The sequence below is a fragment of the Coenobita brevimanus genome, chromosome 96 (genome assembly GCF_032717465.1).
Source record: "Coenobita brevimanus isolate Jiangsu-jjx chromosome 96, ASM3271746v2, whole genome shotgun sequence".
NCBI classification, from domain to species: domain Eukaryota; kingdom Metazoa; phylum Arthropoda; class Malacostraca; order Decapoda; family Coenobitidae; genus Coenobita; species Coenobita brevimanus.
Window position 1 is genome coordinate 30,646,379 of NC_137049.1, and position 12,191 is coordinate 30,658,569.

At 41.4% G+C, this 12,191-nt stretch overlaps 2 non-coding genes across 2 annotated transcripts; both read left to right on the top strand.

The window, feature by feature from the left end:
* The first annotated feature begins 5,931 nt into the window (after window positions 1-5,931).
* On the top strand, window positions 5,932-6,004 carry TRNAR-UCG (transfer RNA arginine (anticodon UCG)). The gene has a single exon. It is a non-coding gene; the product is annotated as a tRNA-Arg (tRNA).
* A 4,395-nt stretch (window positions 6,005-10,399) lies between these two features.
* TRNAR-UCG (transfer RNA arginine (anticodon UCG)) lies at window positions 10,400-10,472 on the top strand. The gene has a single exon. It is a non-coding gene; the product is annotated as a tRNA-Arg (tRNA).
* Window positions 10,473-12,191: the final 1,719 nt, after the last annotated feature.

The following is a 12,191-nucleotide window of genomic DNA, read 5'->3' on the forward strand; positions in this document are numbered from 1 at the left end:
TTCTCCCCTCTTTCTAACTTCAACACTCCCCTCTTTTCCCCTTTTCCCACAACTTATTTTCCTTACCCTCGCATCCTTCACCTTTTCCCCTCCCCTGTTTCTTCATATGCGTTTTCCCTCCATACCCCTCTTCTTGTAGTTCCCCTCTTTTTCTCCACTTTCCCCTCCTTATTTCCTCTCCCCTCCACCTCTCTCTCTCTCCACATTTTTCCTTCCTACTCCCTCTCCCCATCCTTCCCTACCTCTTGTTTATTACCTCATTCTCTCAGCTTTTTCCCCCTCCTTTTCCCCCTCTCTCCTTTCCTCGTCTCTTGATATTTTTCCTGCTTCCCCTTCACTCCTACCGTCCCTCTTCCACTCCTCGTATTTTTCCTCCTCCTCCACTCCCTCCCTCGTCTCCCCCACTCCCTCTTGTACAGCCCGTCTTTCCACTCATTCTCCATACGCTCTCTTTTCTCCACCCTCTCTTCCACCTTACGCATTTTTCCTCTCTCTCTCTCTCTCTCTCTCTCTCGCTCTCGCTTATATACCCTACCCCCTCCATCTCTCCACTTATTTCCTTTCATTCTATCTCTTCGTTCCAACTATCCCCTTTTCCTCTCTTGGCATTTTTCCTTCCCCCCCTGTCTCTCCTTTCCTTCCCCCTTTTCCCTCCCTTCTTCATTCACTTAGTTTCCCTCTTTACGTCTCCACTCCACGCCTTTTTCCTTCTTACCCCCTCTCTCCTTCCCTCCCCCTCCAATTGTACTCCCCTCGTTTGCTTCACATTTCCGTCCTTACTCCCTCTGTCTCTTTCTTCTCCCACCCCTTCCTCCTCTCTACGCATTTTTCTTCTTTACCTCCCCCACTCACTTGTTCACCCCCTCTCACTCTCCACTTATTTCCCCTCTGTCCTCCCTTTCCCCTCCCTCTCCCTCTTTCACCCTACGTATTTTTCCTCCTTATCCCCCTTTGTCCACCCCCCTTCCTTGTAAACCTACCTTTCTCTCTACTTATTTTGTCTCCTTACTTCCTCTCTCCTCCCACCCCCACCTCCTCCTCTCCGCGCGTTTTTCCTCCCTTCCCTCCTCTCCTCATCCCTCCCCCCACAGGCACACCTCCTCTTTCCACTTATTTTCCTTCCTCACCCTCTTTCTACCTTTCCTTCCCACCCTTCTTCCACGCTGCTTATTTTTCCTCCTTACCTACTCTCTCTCTCTCTCTCTCTCTCTCTCTCTCTCTCCTACGCGTTTTTCCTCCTTGCCCACTTCCTTCCCACCGATGTTCCCTATTTGTACATCCCTCCTTCTCTCCACTTATTTCCGCCCCTCACTCCCTCTTTCCTCTCCCTCTCTTCCCCACCCTCTCTTCCCCTCCCTCTCACTCTCCTTCTCTCCCCTCTCCATCTCCCTCTCCTCACCCCCTCCCCCTTCCTCTCCCTCTTCCCTCTCCCTGCCCCCCACTCGTCCAGCCTCTCATCGTGTTCGTGGAAGCTGTCTCCAGGAACATAGTGGGGAGGCTCTTTTCCCTCCTTACAAAAACGTGAAGTGTTGTGCAAGATTATTTTTTCAATCCTGGTTTTCAAAGTGTTCATAATCTACTTTGCTACCTGCTGTGTTCTCCCGCAGGCCTGGCCTTTATGATAATAGTTTGGGTAATGAAGTCTTTAATCCATTTCGGCATTTTCTCTTTTTTTTTTTTTTATCTTCAGAACTTCACGTTAAATTAGTCGTTTTACTCTGATTATTTAATTTTTTGTTTGTTGTTATTATCGCCAGACTGTTTCCTTCAGTTCTGGCTTGTTTTTTTTTTTTTTTTTTCTTTTGGCTGGAGAGGTTGAATATTTCGTAGTCTTTATTATTTTTTTATCATTACAGTTGATGCCAAAAATAAAACGAAGAATGTCGTTTGGACGAGAATCACAATTTTTACAGTCTTTCAGTCCTGAATTTAGAGTAATCGTTTATACTAACAATAATGTGCATTTGTAGTAACAATAATGTGCGCGGTGCCTACAGAAGATGTCGTTGTCAGGGTGATTGCACACGTCTCGTTAGGTAAATAAATGTTTTATTTTTATTTTATGCATAGTTTCAGGCAGCAGGCATATACATGAATAATGAATAAGTGAGAAATGTTTCAAAACTTCATCCATTGTTTCAAAATATGAAAACGAAAGTAGTAAAGATACTTTTCAAGCAATATATACAAAGTAAGTTGGAAGCCTGACGTGTGTGTTCTGGGCGTACCGTAGGCCTTGCATCTTTTATTCTCTCTGATGCAGTGTGTCGTGGAATTTTCGTCCTCGTGGAGCACACTGGAAAATTATCCCCGTGTCTGAAGGGATTCTCTTCAGTATGATGATGATTTATATTATTTAGACCTAGAAACTCCTGTAGCATTGTTACTCCAACTTGACCTATAAATGCCTTCTCTTTATCATAAACGCAGCGCTGCAACAATTAATTGACACTAGTGTATGTTGGTAGCCTCCAGTACGTGCTATGGAAGGACGTTGAACCGTATTGTCTTTTTCTGCCCCTGAACTACATAAAATTACCTTACAAAAATACGAAAATCAGGTCCAGGTTAAAATGATGTGAAATTGCACAACCTCTGCTCATATTTCTCCTGTCATCATCACTCACTTCCTTTCCTTTCCTCTCCCTCATCCCCTCACGTCTTCCCCCCCTTTTCTTATCATCTCTCTCCACCTTTTTTTTACCTCTACCTTCATATCCTTAATTCTTCTTCCTCTCCTAACATCTTCCGTCCTCTCCTTAGTTCTCCCTCTCCTCGCTTTACCTCTCCCCCACCTCTCTATGCCTTTGTCCTTTTCTCTGCCTCGTACCTCCACGTCCCGTCTCCTCCTGTCTCGGCTTTCTTGTCTTTAGAATCAGTTACGTTTATAATAGCATGTAACAATAAACATATCTGTTACACGAGTGCAAACAAGTTATACTTACCATTATATAAAAAGAGAAAAGCATACAAAGGCTCTCATTAACTTTTGCACCAACCTATATTTGTTTTAGAGTCTGCCGCTGCTACAAATCACGATATATATATATATATATATATATATATATATATATATATATATATATATATATATATATATACTGTATATGTTATAAATTCTAGCATTGCCTGTATATGTTATAAATTCTAGCATTGCTGTAAATCATGAGCAGGAAAAACATTTGTGTTTATTGATGATATAGATTCTGGCTCTGTTGTTAATCATGATACAGGGCTGATAATTGCATGACCCCGCCAGGCAAATCATTCCGAGCTGGCTGTAAACTGTGTTCATTGATTGGCCTTCCGGATTTATTAGTGCATTAGAGAAATCAGGGGAGAAGCTAGTTAGTGTAGGATATAATTAAGAGGATATATTTTAGTTTATTTATATAATTGTTTAATTATTTATGCTTTATGGTGTTGGTTATCACTCGTTTTCTTATTCTTCCTTCGCTTTTTATTTCCGTCCCCCCTTTTTTCACCAAAGTGCTTCCTACCTTCCTTTCATTCACTCACTCGCTCGCTTACTCAGTCACACATTCATTCATTCAATCATTCGTTCGTAATTTCTTTCTCTCCCTTTCCCTCCGTTTTTGTCTTTTTCTTTCTTTCTCTTTCCTTCCACCGTAATCTTCTTCGGTCTTTTTTTTTTTCTCTCAAGTTGTGTCAGTTTTCTTGCTATCTTTCTTGCCATATATCCTCTTCCATAATTGCAGACAGATTTTTAAATGTGCCAGTCTTGCTTTCCTCATTAATTCCTTCCGTCTTTTTATATTTTCTGTCCACCCCTTGAGAATATAAGAATCGCAGAGAGAGAGCCATGTCTGTCAGTTTTTTCCTTTACTGTCTTTATTTCTTATTTACCATGCTTTTTACCTCATTCCCTTTTTTTATTTTTATTTTCCATTATATTTTCATTATTTTCCTATCCTATTTCCTCCTCTCCTATATTTCCATTTGTTACTTTTCCATTTTCACTGTTTCCTTACTTTTGTTTCAGTTCTTCTCCTTTCATTGATTACGCTTCCTTACCTTTTTTTTTACTTTTCCTTGTCTTTTATTTTTTCCTTTCAGTTTTGTGTCTCCAATACTAGACTTTTTTTTCCTTTACTTCCGTCTCATTTCCTTTCCGTTACCGTCCTTCAATTTTTCTTTTATATTTTTCGTGTTATCATTTCGTTTTCCGTTCTTTCTTTTCCTCTCCTTTCCTCATTTGCCTTTTTTTTTGGGGGGGGGGTCTTTTTCCATTCGTTTCATTCCCTTTCTTTTCGTATTTTTTTAATATTCTTTCCTCTCCTGTCCTGCAATGTTCTGTCCTGCCCTATCATGTCGTGTCCCTTTCGTTGTTTTCCATTTTTCTCATTTTATTTCATTTCTTTATCTTTCATTTTCCACAGACTTTTTTCCCCTGACTAACGTTGTTATAAGAGGGAATTACGGCCATATTGTTTTACTGGCAATATTGGTCCTCCGATTTTTTCCTTCGTACTCTCCTTTCATCTCTTTCTTTTCATCTTCTTACTTTTCCTTGCGTCTTTCCTCTCCTTTCCTCTTCTGTCTTTTCCTTTCACTTCCTTTCATCTCCTTCCTTTTCCTTTCATCTTTCATTTCCATTCATCTCCTTCCTTTTCCATTCATCTTTCATGTCCTTTCATCTCCTGTCTTTTCCTTTCATCTCCTTTCTTTTCCTTTCATCTCCTTTCTTTTCCTTTCATCTCCTTTCTTTTCCTGTCATCTTCTGCCTTTTCCTTTCATCTTCTTTTTCTTTCATTTTCTGTTTTTTCCTTTCATCTTCTGTCTTTTCCTTCCGTCTAATTTCTTTTTCTTTCATCTCCTTCCTTTTTCTTTCATCTTTTATTTCCTTTCATCTTCTTTATTTTCATCTCCCTCCCTTTCCTTTCATTTTTCGTTTCCTTTTACCTTCTGTATTTTTTTACCTTCTGTCTTTTCCTTTCTTCTCCTATCCTTTCATCTCCTTCCTTTTACTTTCATCTTTCATTTTTGTTTTCCTCCCATCCCCATTCATCTTCTTTCCTTTTATGTCCATCCCTTTCCTTTCAGCTTTCATGTCCTTTTATCTACATTCTTTTCCTTTCATCTCCTTCCTTTTCGTTTTAATTTCTCTTCGTACTATTAATTCCTCACGTTTCCTTCACTTTCATTCCGTTCATTTTCCTGTCTTTTCCTTTCCTTCTTTTCCATTCCTTTTTTCCTTGCTTTTCCTTTCCTTCATTTTCATTCTTTTTCTTTTTTTGTCTTTTCCTTTCCTTCATTTTCATTCCTTTTCATTTCCTGTTGTTTCCTTTCCTTTATTTTAATTCCTTTTCTTTTCCTGCCTTTTCCTCTCCTTCCCTTTTCCACACCATTTACCCTGATTGTGCTTATCTCAACAAGGATTTGCAGCCATATTGCATAAGTGTTTCTGTCAGTCTTCTTAATCTCCTTCCTTTCTTCCGTAGTTCCTTCCTTCGCTTCTTTCTTCCTTCTTGCGTTGTTTACCTCCATTTAATTTCCATCCATCCAATTCCTTCATATATTTGAGTTGTCGTAGAGTGTTCATCAAACATTATTTTATAGGTTGTCCCTCTTTTATTATTTCCATACTCTCATTTCTTTTGCCGCCTGCTATGCTATAATTTGAAGGTCATCTGTAAACCTGTGTGTGAGTGTGTGTGTGTGTGTGTGTGTGTGTGTGTGTGTGTGTGTGTGTGTATCGATAGTTCGTTCTCGTTCGCGGTTCCACGTAATATCTTTCATGCACTGAATCTCTGTCACATATAAACACATGCCGGTGAGATGCGTGAGGCCAGTAATAATCATGATAGTGCCCAATTACTGATTTTGGCGCATCATCTGTTATGGTCTACAGTACATATGAGAACGGAGTACTAAAACATTTTACGTGTGTATACCCAGAGTGTGCCATATGACCGTGTGGCCTAATGGATAAGGCGTCGGACTTCGGATCCGAAGATTGCAGGTTCGAGTCCTGTCACGGTCGATGATGTTTTAACTGCCCGTGGCCGACTCAGGTTTACTGTATCTACACAGCGGCAATCCACGGCACCAGACTAGAGGATTTTCCACTTGTTTATATAGATACCCGATGGTCAGTTGTTAGAGAACTCAAACAGAGACGGCCGTCCCTTACACGTAGTGGCTCGAATCCAAGAGGAGCTTGGTGATATTTTAGCTGTGTAAAATTCTGCCAGAAGTGAAAAGGTCTTACTACTTAAATATTTTAGCCTACGGTAGGTTATAAAGAATTAACTATTATGAAGGATTTTGCCTTTTTTTTTTTTCACGTTTATTCCTCAGAGATCAAAGATGCCTGCCGTAGATTATGACACCTTTTGTAGTCATAGGAAATTGGGTTACGTAGATACTAATGGTGATGATAATGGCAACGATGACGAAGATGACGATGACGACGATGGTGGTGGTGAGATAATGATAATAATTAATGATGGCAGACCATACTTCGACCTAAGGAGGCCTTGTGGTATATGAGAGAGGTTTAAGGAGCGTTCGTTCCTATGAAAGAACTGTATCTGCATAATTTGTCCTGTGTGGATATAATGTCAAATGTCTGACACATTTAGTTCGATGACGTGTTTCTGCTGCTGTAATCATGCTGTCTCCAGACGATTTTAATTGGCTGAGGAGATACTTTTCGAACTGGAGCAGTAACCCCTTCAGTACCTGATAATTCTTCTGAAGTTTGAATAAAATCGATTTGTAGTAGGGTTAATAAAATGATAAGTAGGTCATAGGACTTACGAGGTTAATAAAGGTTATAACTAATTACACCGGTTCGAAAAGACCCTCCAAGCTGAATATAATGGCTTTAAAGTAGCAAGAATAACTTAACTATACCGGATTGAAGGGCTCTAAAAAATACACCCCAGGAGTTGCTGATAGATATTATTTTTTTCTTGACAGGTACTGGACTAAAGGAAAGGAATGGGAGCAAACGAAGACAGTGGATGGAGAGACGACTAAGCACATGGCCTCCTAGCTCGACCAGACACCCACCAGTGCTACCCATCCAGCAGTGATTGGAGTCCCTGGATGAAGGTAAGAGCAACTGCGAAAACTGTACCTGTCTGTGGTTGCTGCAGGACTGGACCTTAATGCCAGAGGAAATGAGAATGGGGAAGGTGATGTTTTATGAAAGTCAGGATGTTGTAGTGACTGTGTGTGTGTGTGTGTGTGTGTGTGTGTGTGTGTGTGTGTGTGTGTGCGTGCGTGAGCGCGCGCGCGCTATTTGTTAAGAGTAAGAAATAACCACCCAGAGAAAAAGAAAAAAATTCCTTCACTATAATTGGTCCCTCCTTTATTTAATTCTAGCCACTGTCAGACCATTATATTCATGCAAGGGGACAACTCACACAGCACTGACGATCATGAGTCTGTTCCTGTTCCCTCCACTACCAGACGCTGCCCCTAAAGTGAATACAGTCGTCTGGTGGTAGGAAAAAATAACGTCATCGTATACAAGTAATTTCATTATCGAGACAGTTTTAATCGTGCTACTACCTTACGGTTTATTTATCTTATCGGATGCCCTAGTACAGGAATTATAGTCAGTCTGTTTTCATGGGACAGAACTGATCTACTGCCAGAACTTATATACTCTTTTGTGGTTACATGAAATTAAATGAGCCTTACTTTCGAAACAGGAATGAGTCTCCTTAGTTACTAGTCAAATTTGCCCCTCCAATCTGACTGCACGTGTGTGTGATCCATGCTGTAAAAGGTTAAGGATCTTTGTCATGTCGGAGTAAACCAGCTATAGTAATGATTGTTTGTTATCATTTCCATCTGACAAGTTTTTCCTAAGCCAAGAAGAAGCGCCTGAATTTTGCAAGAATTAATAAAACGTCGCACAGTAGGTGGTAGAACATAAGGACAATAATTTTTTGTCCGAGAGAGAGAGAGAGAGAGAGAGAGAGAGAGAGAGAGAGAGAGAGAGAGAGAGAGAGAGAGAGAGAGAGAGAGAATTCAGAAACTCAAACCGAGCAGAGGCGAAGTTGAAAGATGGAATGAAGGATTACATTTAAGCCAAGTTTTTTTTTTTATGACGCGATCACCCCGGAAGTAATACCGGGAATCGATGTCTGGCAATAGAGATAGATATCCAGACCGATAGGTATTTCAATAAAGTAGACGTCATATCATCCCGACTTTGATATTAGCGGTGATGAGGGAGGGAGGGAGGATATAGGGAGGGAAGAAGGGAGGGAGGAAGGGAGAGAAGGAGGTGAATCATTGGAGCGATGGAGTCTCAGGATTAAGGAGACGGGAGACGGGAAGGGAATGTGTGTGTGTGTGTGTGTGTGTGTGTGAGAGAGAGAGAGAGAGAGAGAGAGAGAGAAGGGGGGACGTGGAAAGGGCATGGATAAAAGGAAACGGAAATTAACATACAGGGGAAAGGGAGAAGAGGTAAAGAGGTGAGGGGGAAAAGATGGGTTAGAGGAAAGAAGGAAAGGGAAAACGGGAAGGAGAGAGGTATAGTGAAGGTGGGGAAGAGGAAGTAGAAAGAAGAATAACGGAAAAAAAAAAAATGTATAAGGCAGACGAAGCAGGGTAGGGAAAGAATAAGGGGAAGGAGAAGGAAGAGGGGAAGTGGAAGAAGGAAAGGAAGGGTAGGGTAGAGAGAAGGGAAAGCAGGAAAGGAGAAACAGAAAGGATGAGGATGGGGGGAGAAGGATAAAAAAGAAATGATTGAATAGAGGTAAACCGGAGCGGAGAGTGGGTAACAGGAAGTAAAAAAAAATGAGAAGAAGAAGAAGAAGAAGGATGGATGGGCAGGGGGAGAAGATTAAGAGTGAGAAATAAGTAGAGAAAAAGAAAGAAGTGCTGGAAGACTGAGAGAATTGAAAAAGAAATCTGGTAAAATTTGGGAGGAAGAGAGGAGAAAGGAGGAGGAAAGTTAAATGAGAGAAATGGAAGAGGATCTTAGTCAAGTGAGAGGAAGAAATTATTAAAAATTAAGAACGGGTGATAGACGGAGCAGTGAGGAAGTGGAGAGGGGAGCAAAAGAAGAGGAGAGACGAGGAGAAGAAGAGGGAGCAGTGGTACAAGAAGAAATGGAGGGAGAAGGAAGGAAAAGAGAGGTATTGACGTGAGGGAGAAAGGGGAATGAAGGATAGAAAGAGGAAAAGAGGAGTAGAGAGAGAGAGAAAGAGAGGGCTTTGGAAGAATCAGAGGAGGGAGAGAGGGATGATGGAGAAGGAAGAGAAAGAGGAAGATGGAGAAGGAAAAGGACGGAGACGGATAGGAGACGTAAATGAGAGAGAGAGAGAGAGAGAGAGAGAGCGACGGGAGGAGGTTGAAGATAGAAAAAGAATCTGTGGTTTTAATTTTCCCGTTCCGCTGGTTGATATAAGACTAATTGCTCGGTCCTCGCTCACTGAGAGAGAGAGAGAGAGAGAGAGAGAGAGAGAGAGAGAGAGAATCGGGAAGGCGAATTTAGAGACGGAAAAAACGAGAGAGAGAGAGAGAGAGAGATGAATAAATAATACGAGCATGGAGGTATAAGCATAAGATTGGGGTGGGAGTCGGTAGGGTGGAAGGAGAGGAGGGGAAACATTGCTAATAATTCTCTCTCTCTCTCTCTCTCTCTCTCTGTTTAACCATCTTTCTACTCTTCATTTACATGCCTTATTCAGCCTTATTTATTTTATTTTTCTCTTCTTTCTCTCAGTTCTTTCTCTCTCTCTTCTCTATTTACTCTCTTGTCTGTCTCTCTTTTCTCTTGTATTTTCCTCAGTTGTCTTTATTTTTTTTTTTACCTACCTTTTTTTCAGTATCTTTTTCTTTTCTGATGTTATCCTTAATTCTTCTCTCTTTACTTTTCTCTCTCTTTGCTGTTGTATTTCTCTCGCTTATTTTTCTACCTGCTTGTATTTTTTTATCACAGTACATGGTTGTTGCATCGTTGACCCAAGAAATTACTCATTTTCAGGATTTTAGGTTTCCAAGATGCATAAAAATGTTTGGAGATACATATGTTGGGCAATCATGTTTAGGAGGTATGTTGTCCGTGGTGTTGTGATTACAGCGGCTGTCTGTAACCTGGCTAACCTGAGCTGGGCCGCGCGTTTTTTTTTCTTCTTCTTCTTTTTACGCTGATCTAAAATTAAACTTGTTCTCTTTTTTCTTAACTCTTAACTAGTCTAAAATGGTCATCGCTCCATCTTGAATGTTAAGCTATTACTATAACTTAACACAAGAATATGCCAGTTACAAACAAGTACAATGGAAAGGATGTAAAACCGTATCATTTTCATAGTCACTACTCTACGCCAAGTAAGATGCAAGGGGAAAAATCTGGGCAAAGATAAAGTAAGAAAACAATGTTATGATTCTACATTTCCACACACGGGTATGTGACCGTGTGGCCTAATGGATAAGGCGTCGGACTTCGGATCCGAAGATTGCAGGTTCGAGTCCTGTCACGGTCGATGATGTTTTTCGCAGTTAGTCTTTAGATCTGGGTTTTAGGTCAGACTCACCTCCACAGCGCAGCCATCGGCGCGTGACAGCAGACTAGATTTTCTGCCAGGCTTGATGGATACCTCGTGGTGCAGTGGTCAACTCAAGAGACGGCCGTGCATTCTGTGTAGCGGTTCAGATCCAAGAGATCAAAGGGTATCTCTCTCTCTCTCTCTCAGTAACCATCATGCTCGTTGGGTGCGATAATATTCTAAATGACCAGTATAATCTGTGAAGGCCGAAGTAGATATACAGTAATCACTTATCATCTGAATGTATATATAATAGCAATAGCCACTAGGAATTTTTACGAGCAAGCCGTAAATACCATCCTTGAGAAAGCATGTTTACTAACGAGGAGAAAAAAAAGCATGAGGCTTTTTCCAATATCCATCGTCCGTGGTCTCATATTGTTTCGCGCCCAGTGTTCACAGGTAATTTTGTACCTTTGTAAGTGCAGTTAGATTATATGGCTTTTGGCTTGTGATGAGGTGGAAAGGGAGAGTTGGAACCAGTGCGCTTAGCAAGATATTACAAGTACTTAGCTTGGTGTGTGTGTGTGTGTGTGTGTGTGTGTGTGTGTGTGTGTTAACGTGTATACATGTCTGTGTACTCTGCGAAGGGCGTGGTGGCGTGGATACATAATATGCTTGCCACCGAACGCATAAGGTGTCTGCCCCCAGCTAATTTTATCTCCCTTCTCATGTTCCTAATTAACCTCCCTTCACTTTCGCCTCCCACCCTAACGCACCTCCTCCCTCGCTATCTGATGTTATATTAGTTACACTCTTATGTTCACCTCCTATTTGTGTATCGGGTGTCGTATATTGGTGGGGTGTATTGTGTGTAGCATATTGGTGGGTGGGTGTGTAGTGTATTGGTGGGGTGTATTTAGAAAGCTTAGTTTAAGTAAGGTTTTTGTTCTTTTTTATTTTAATGAGGAAGGGGGTCCATTTGAATAAGCTGTAATGTGTGTGTGTGTGTGTGTGTGTGTGTGTGTGTGTGTGTGTGTGTGTGTGTGTGTGTGAGAGAGAGAGAGAGAGAGAGAACAGTGTTTGGGAGAGAAAAGAAAAAATGTATCGCAAGATGAAGAGACCAAGGGGAGGAGGCGCTTACGAGAAGGCAAAGGAGGGAAAATGAAAACAAACGAACAAACGAGAGAGAGAGAGAGAGAGAGGAGAGAGAGAGAGAGAGAGAGAGATCAGATAACGTGAAGGGCGAGGTATAAGAGCGAATATCCAATTACTGATTAAAAATTCTTATGGAGAAATTGATCGTGGCGGAAAGAGAATAGGAAGAGGAGGAGGAGGAGGAGGAGAGGTGGATGAGGAGGATAAGGAGGAGGACAGCGTACGAAAGGAAATTGGTGCAACTAAGGAAGAGTAGAAGGAGAGGAGGATGAGGATGAAGATGTGGAGGAGAAGGATAGCGTATAAGAAAAAGAAAATTGGTACAGGCAAGGAAGATTGGAAGAAGAGAAACTGAAGGTGAGGGAGAGGGGGAAGAGAATTAAAGAAGGAAGAGGCGCTTAAACAAAAAAAGAAATGGGCGTAGGAGGGAGAGGAGGAGGAAGTTGATATAAGCAGGGAAGAACGGGAGAAGAGGATAAAAGGGAGGAAGAGAATCAGAGAAGGAAGAAGAGCCTAAAGGGAAAGAGAAAAGGAAGGAGGGAAGAAACAGAATGAGAG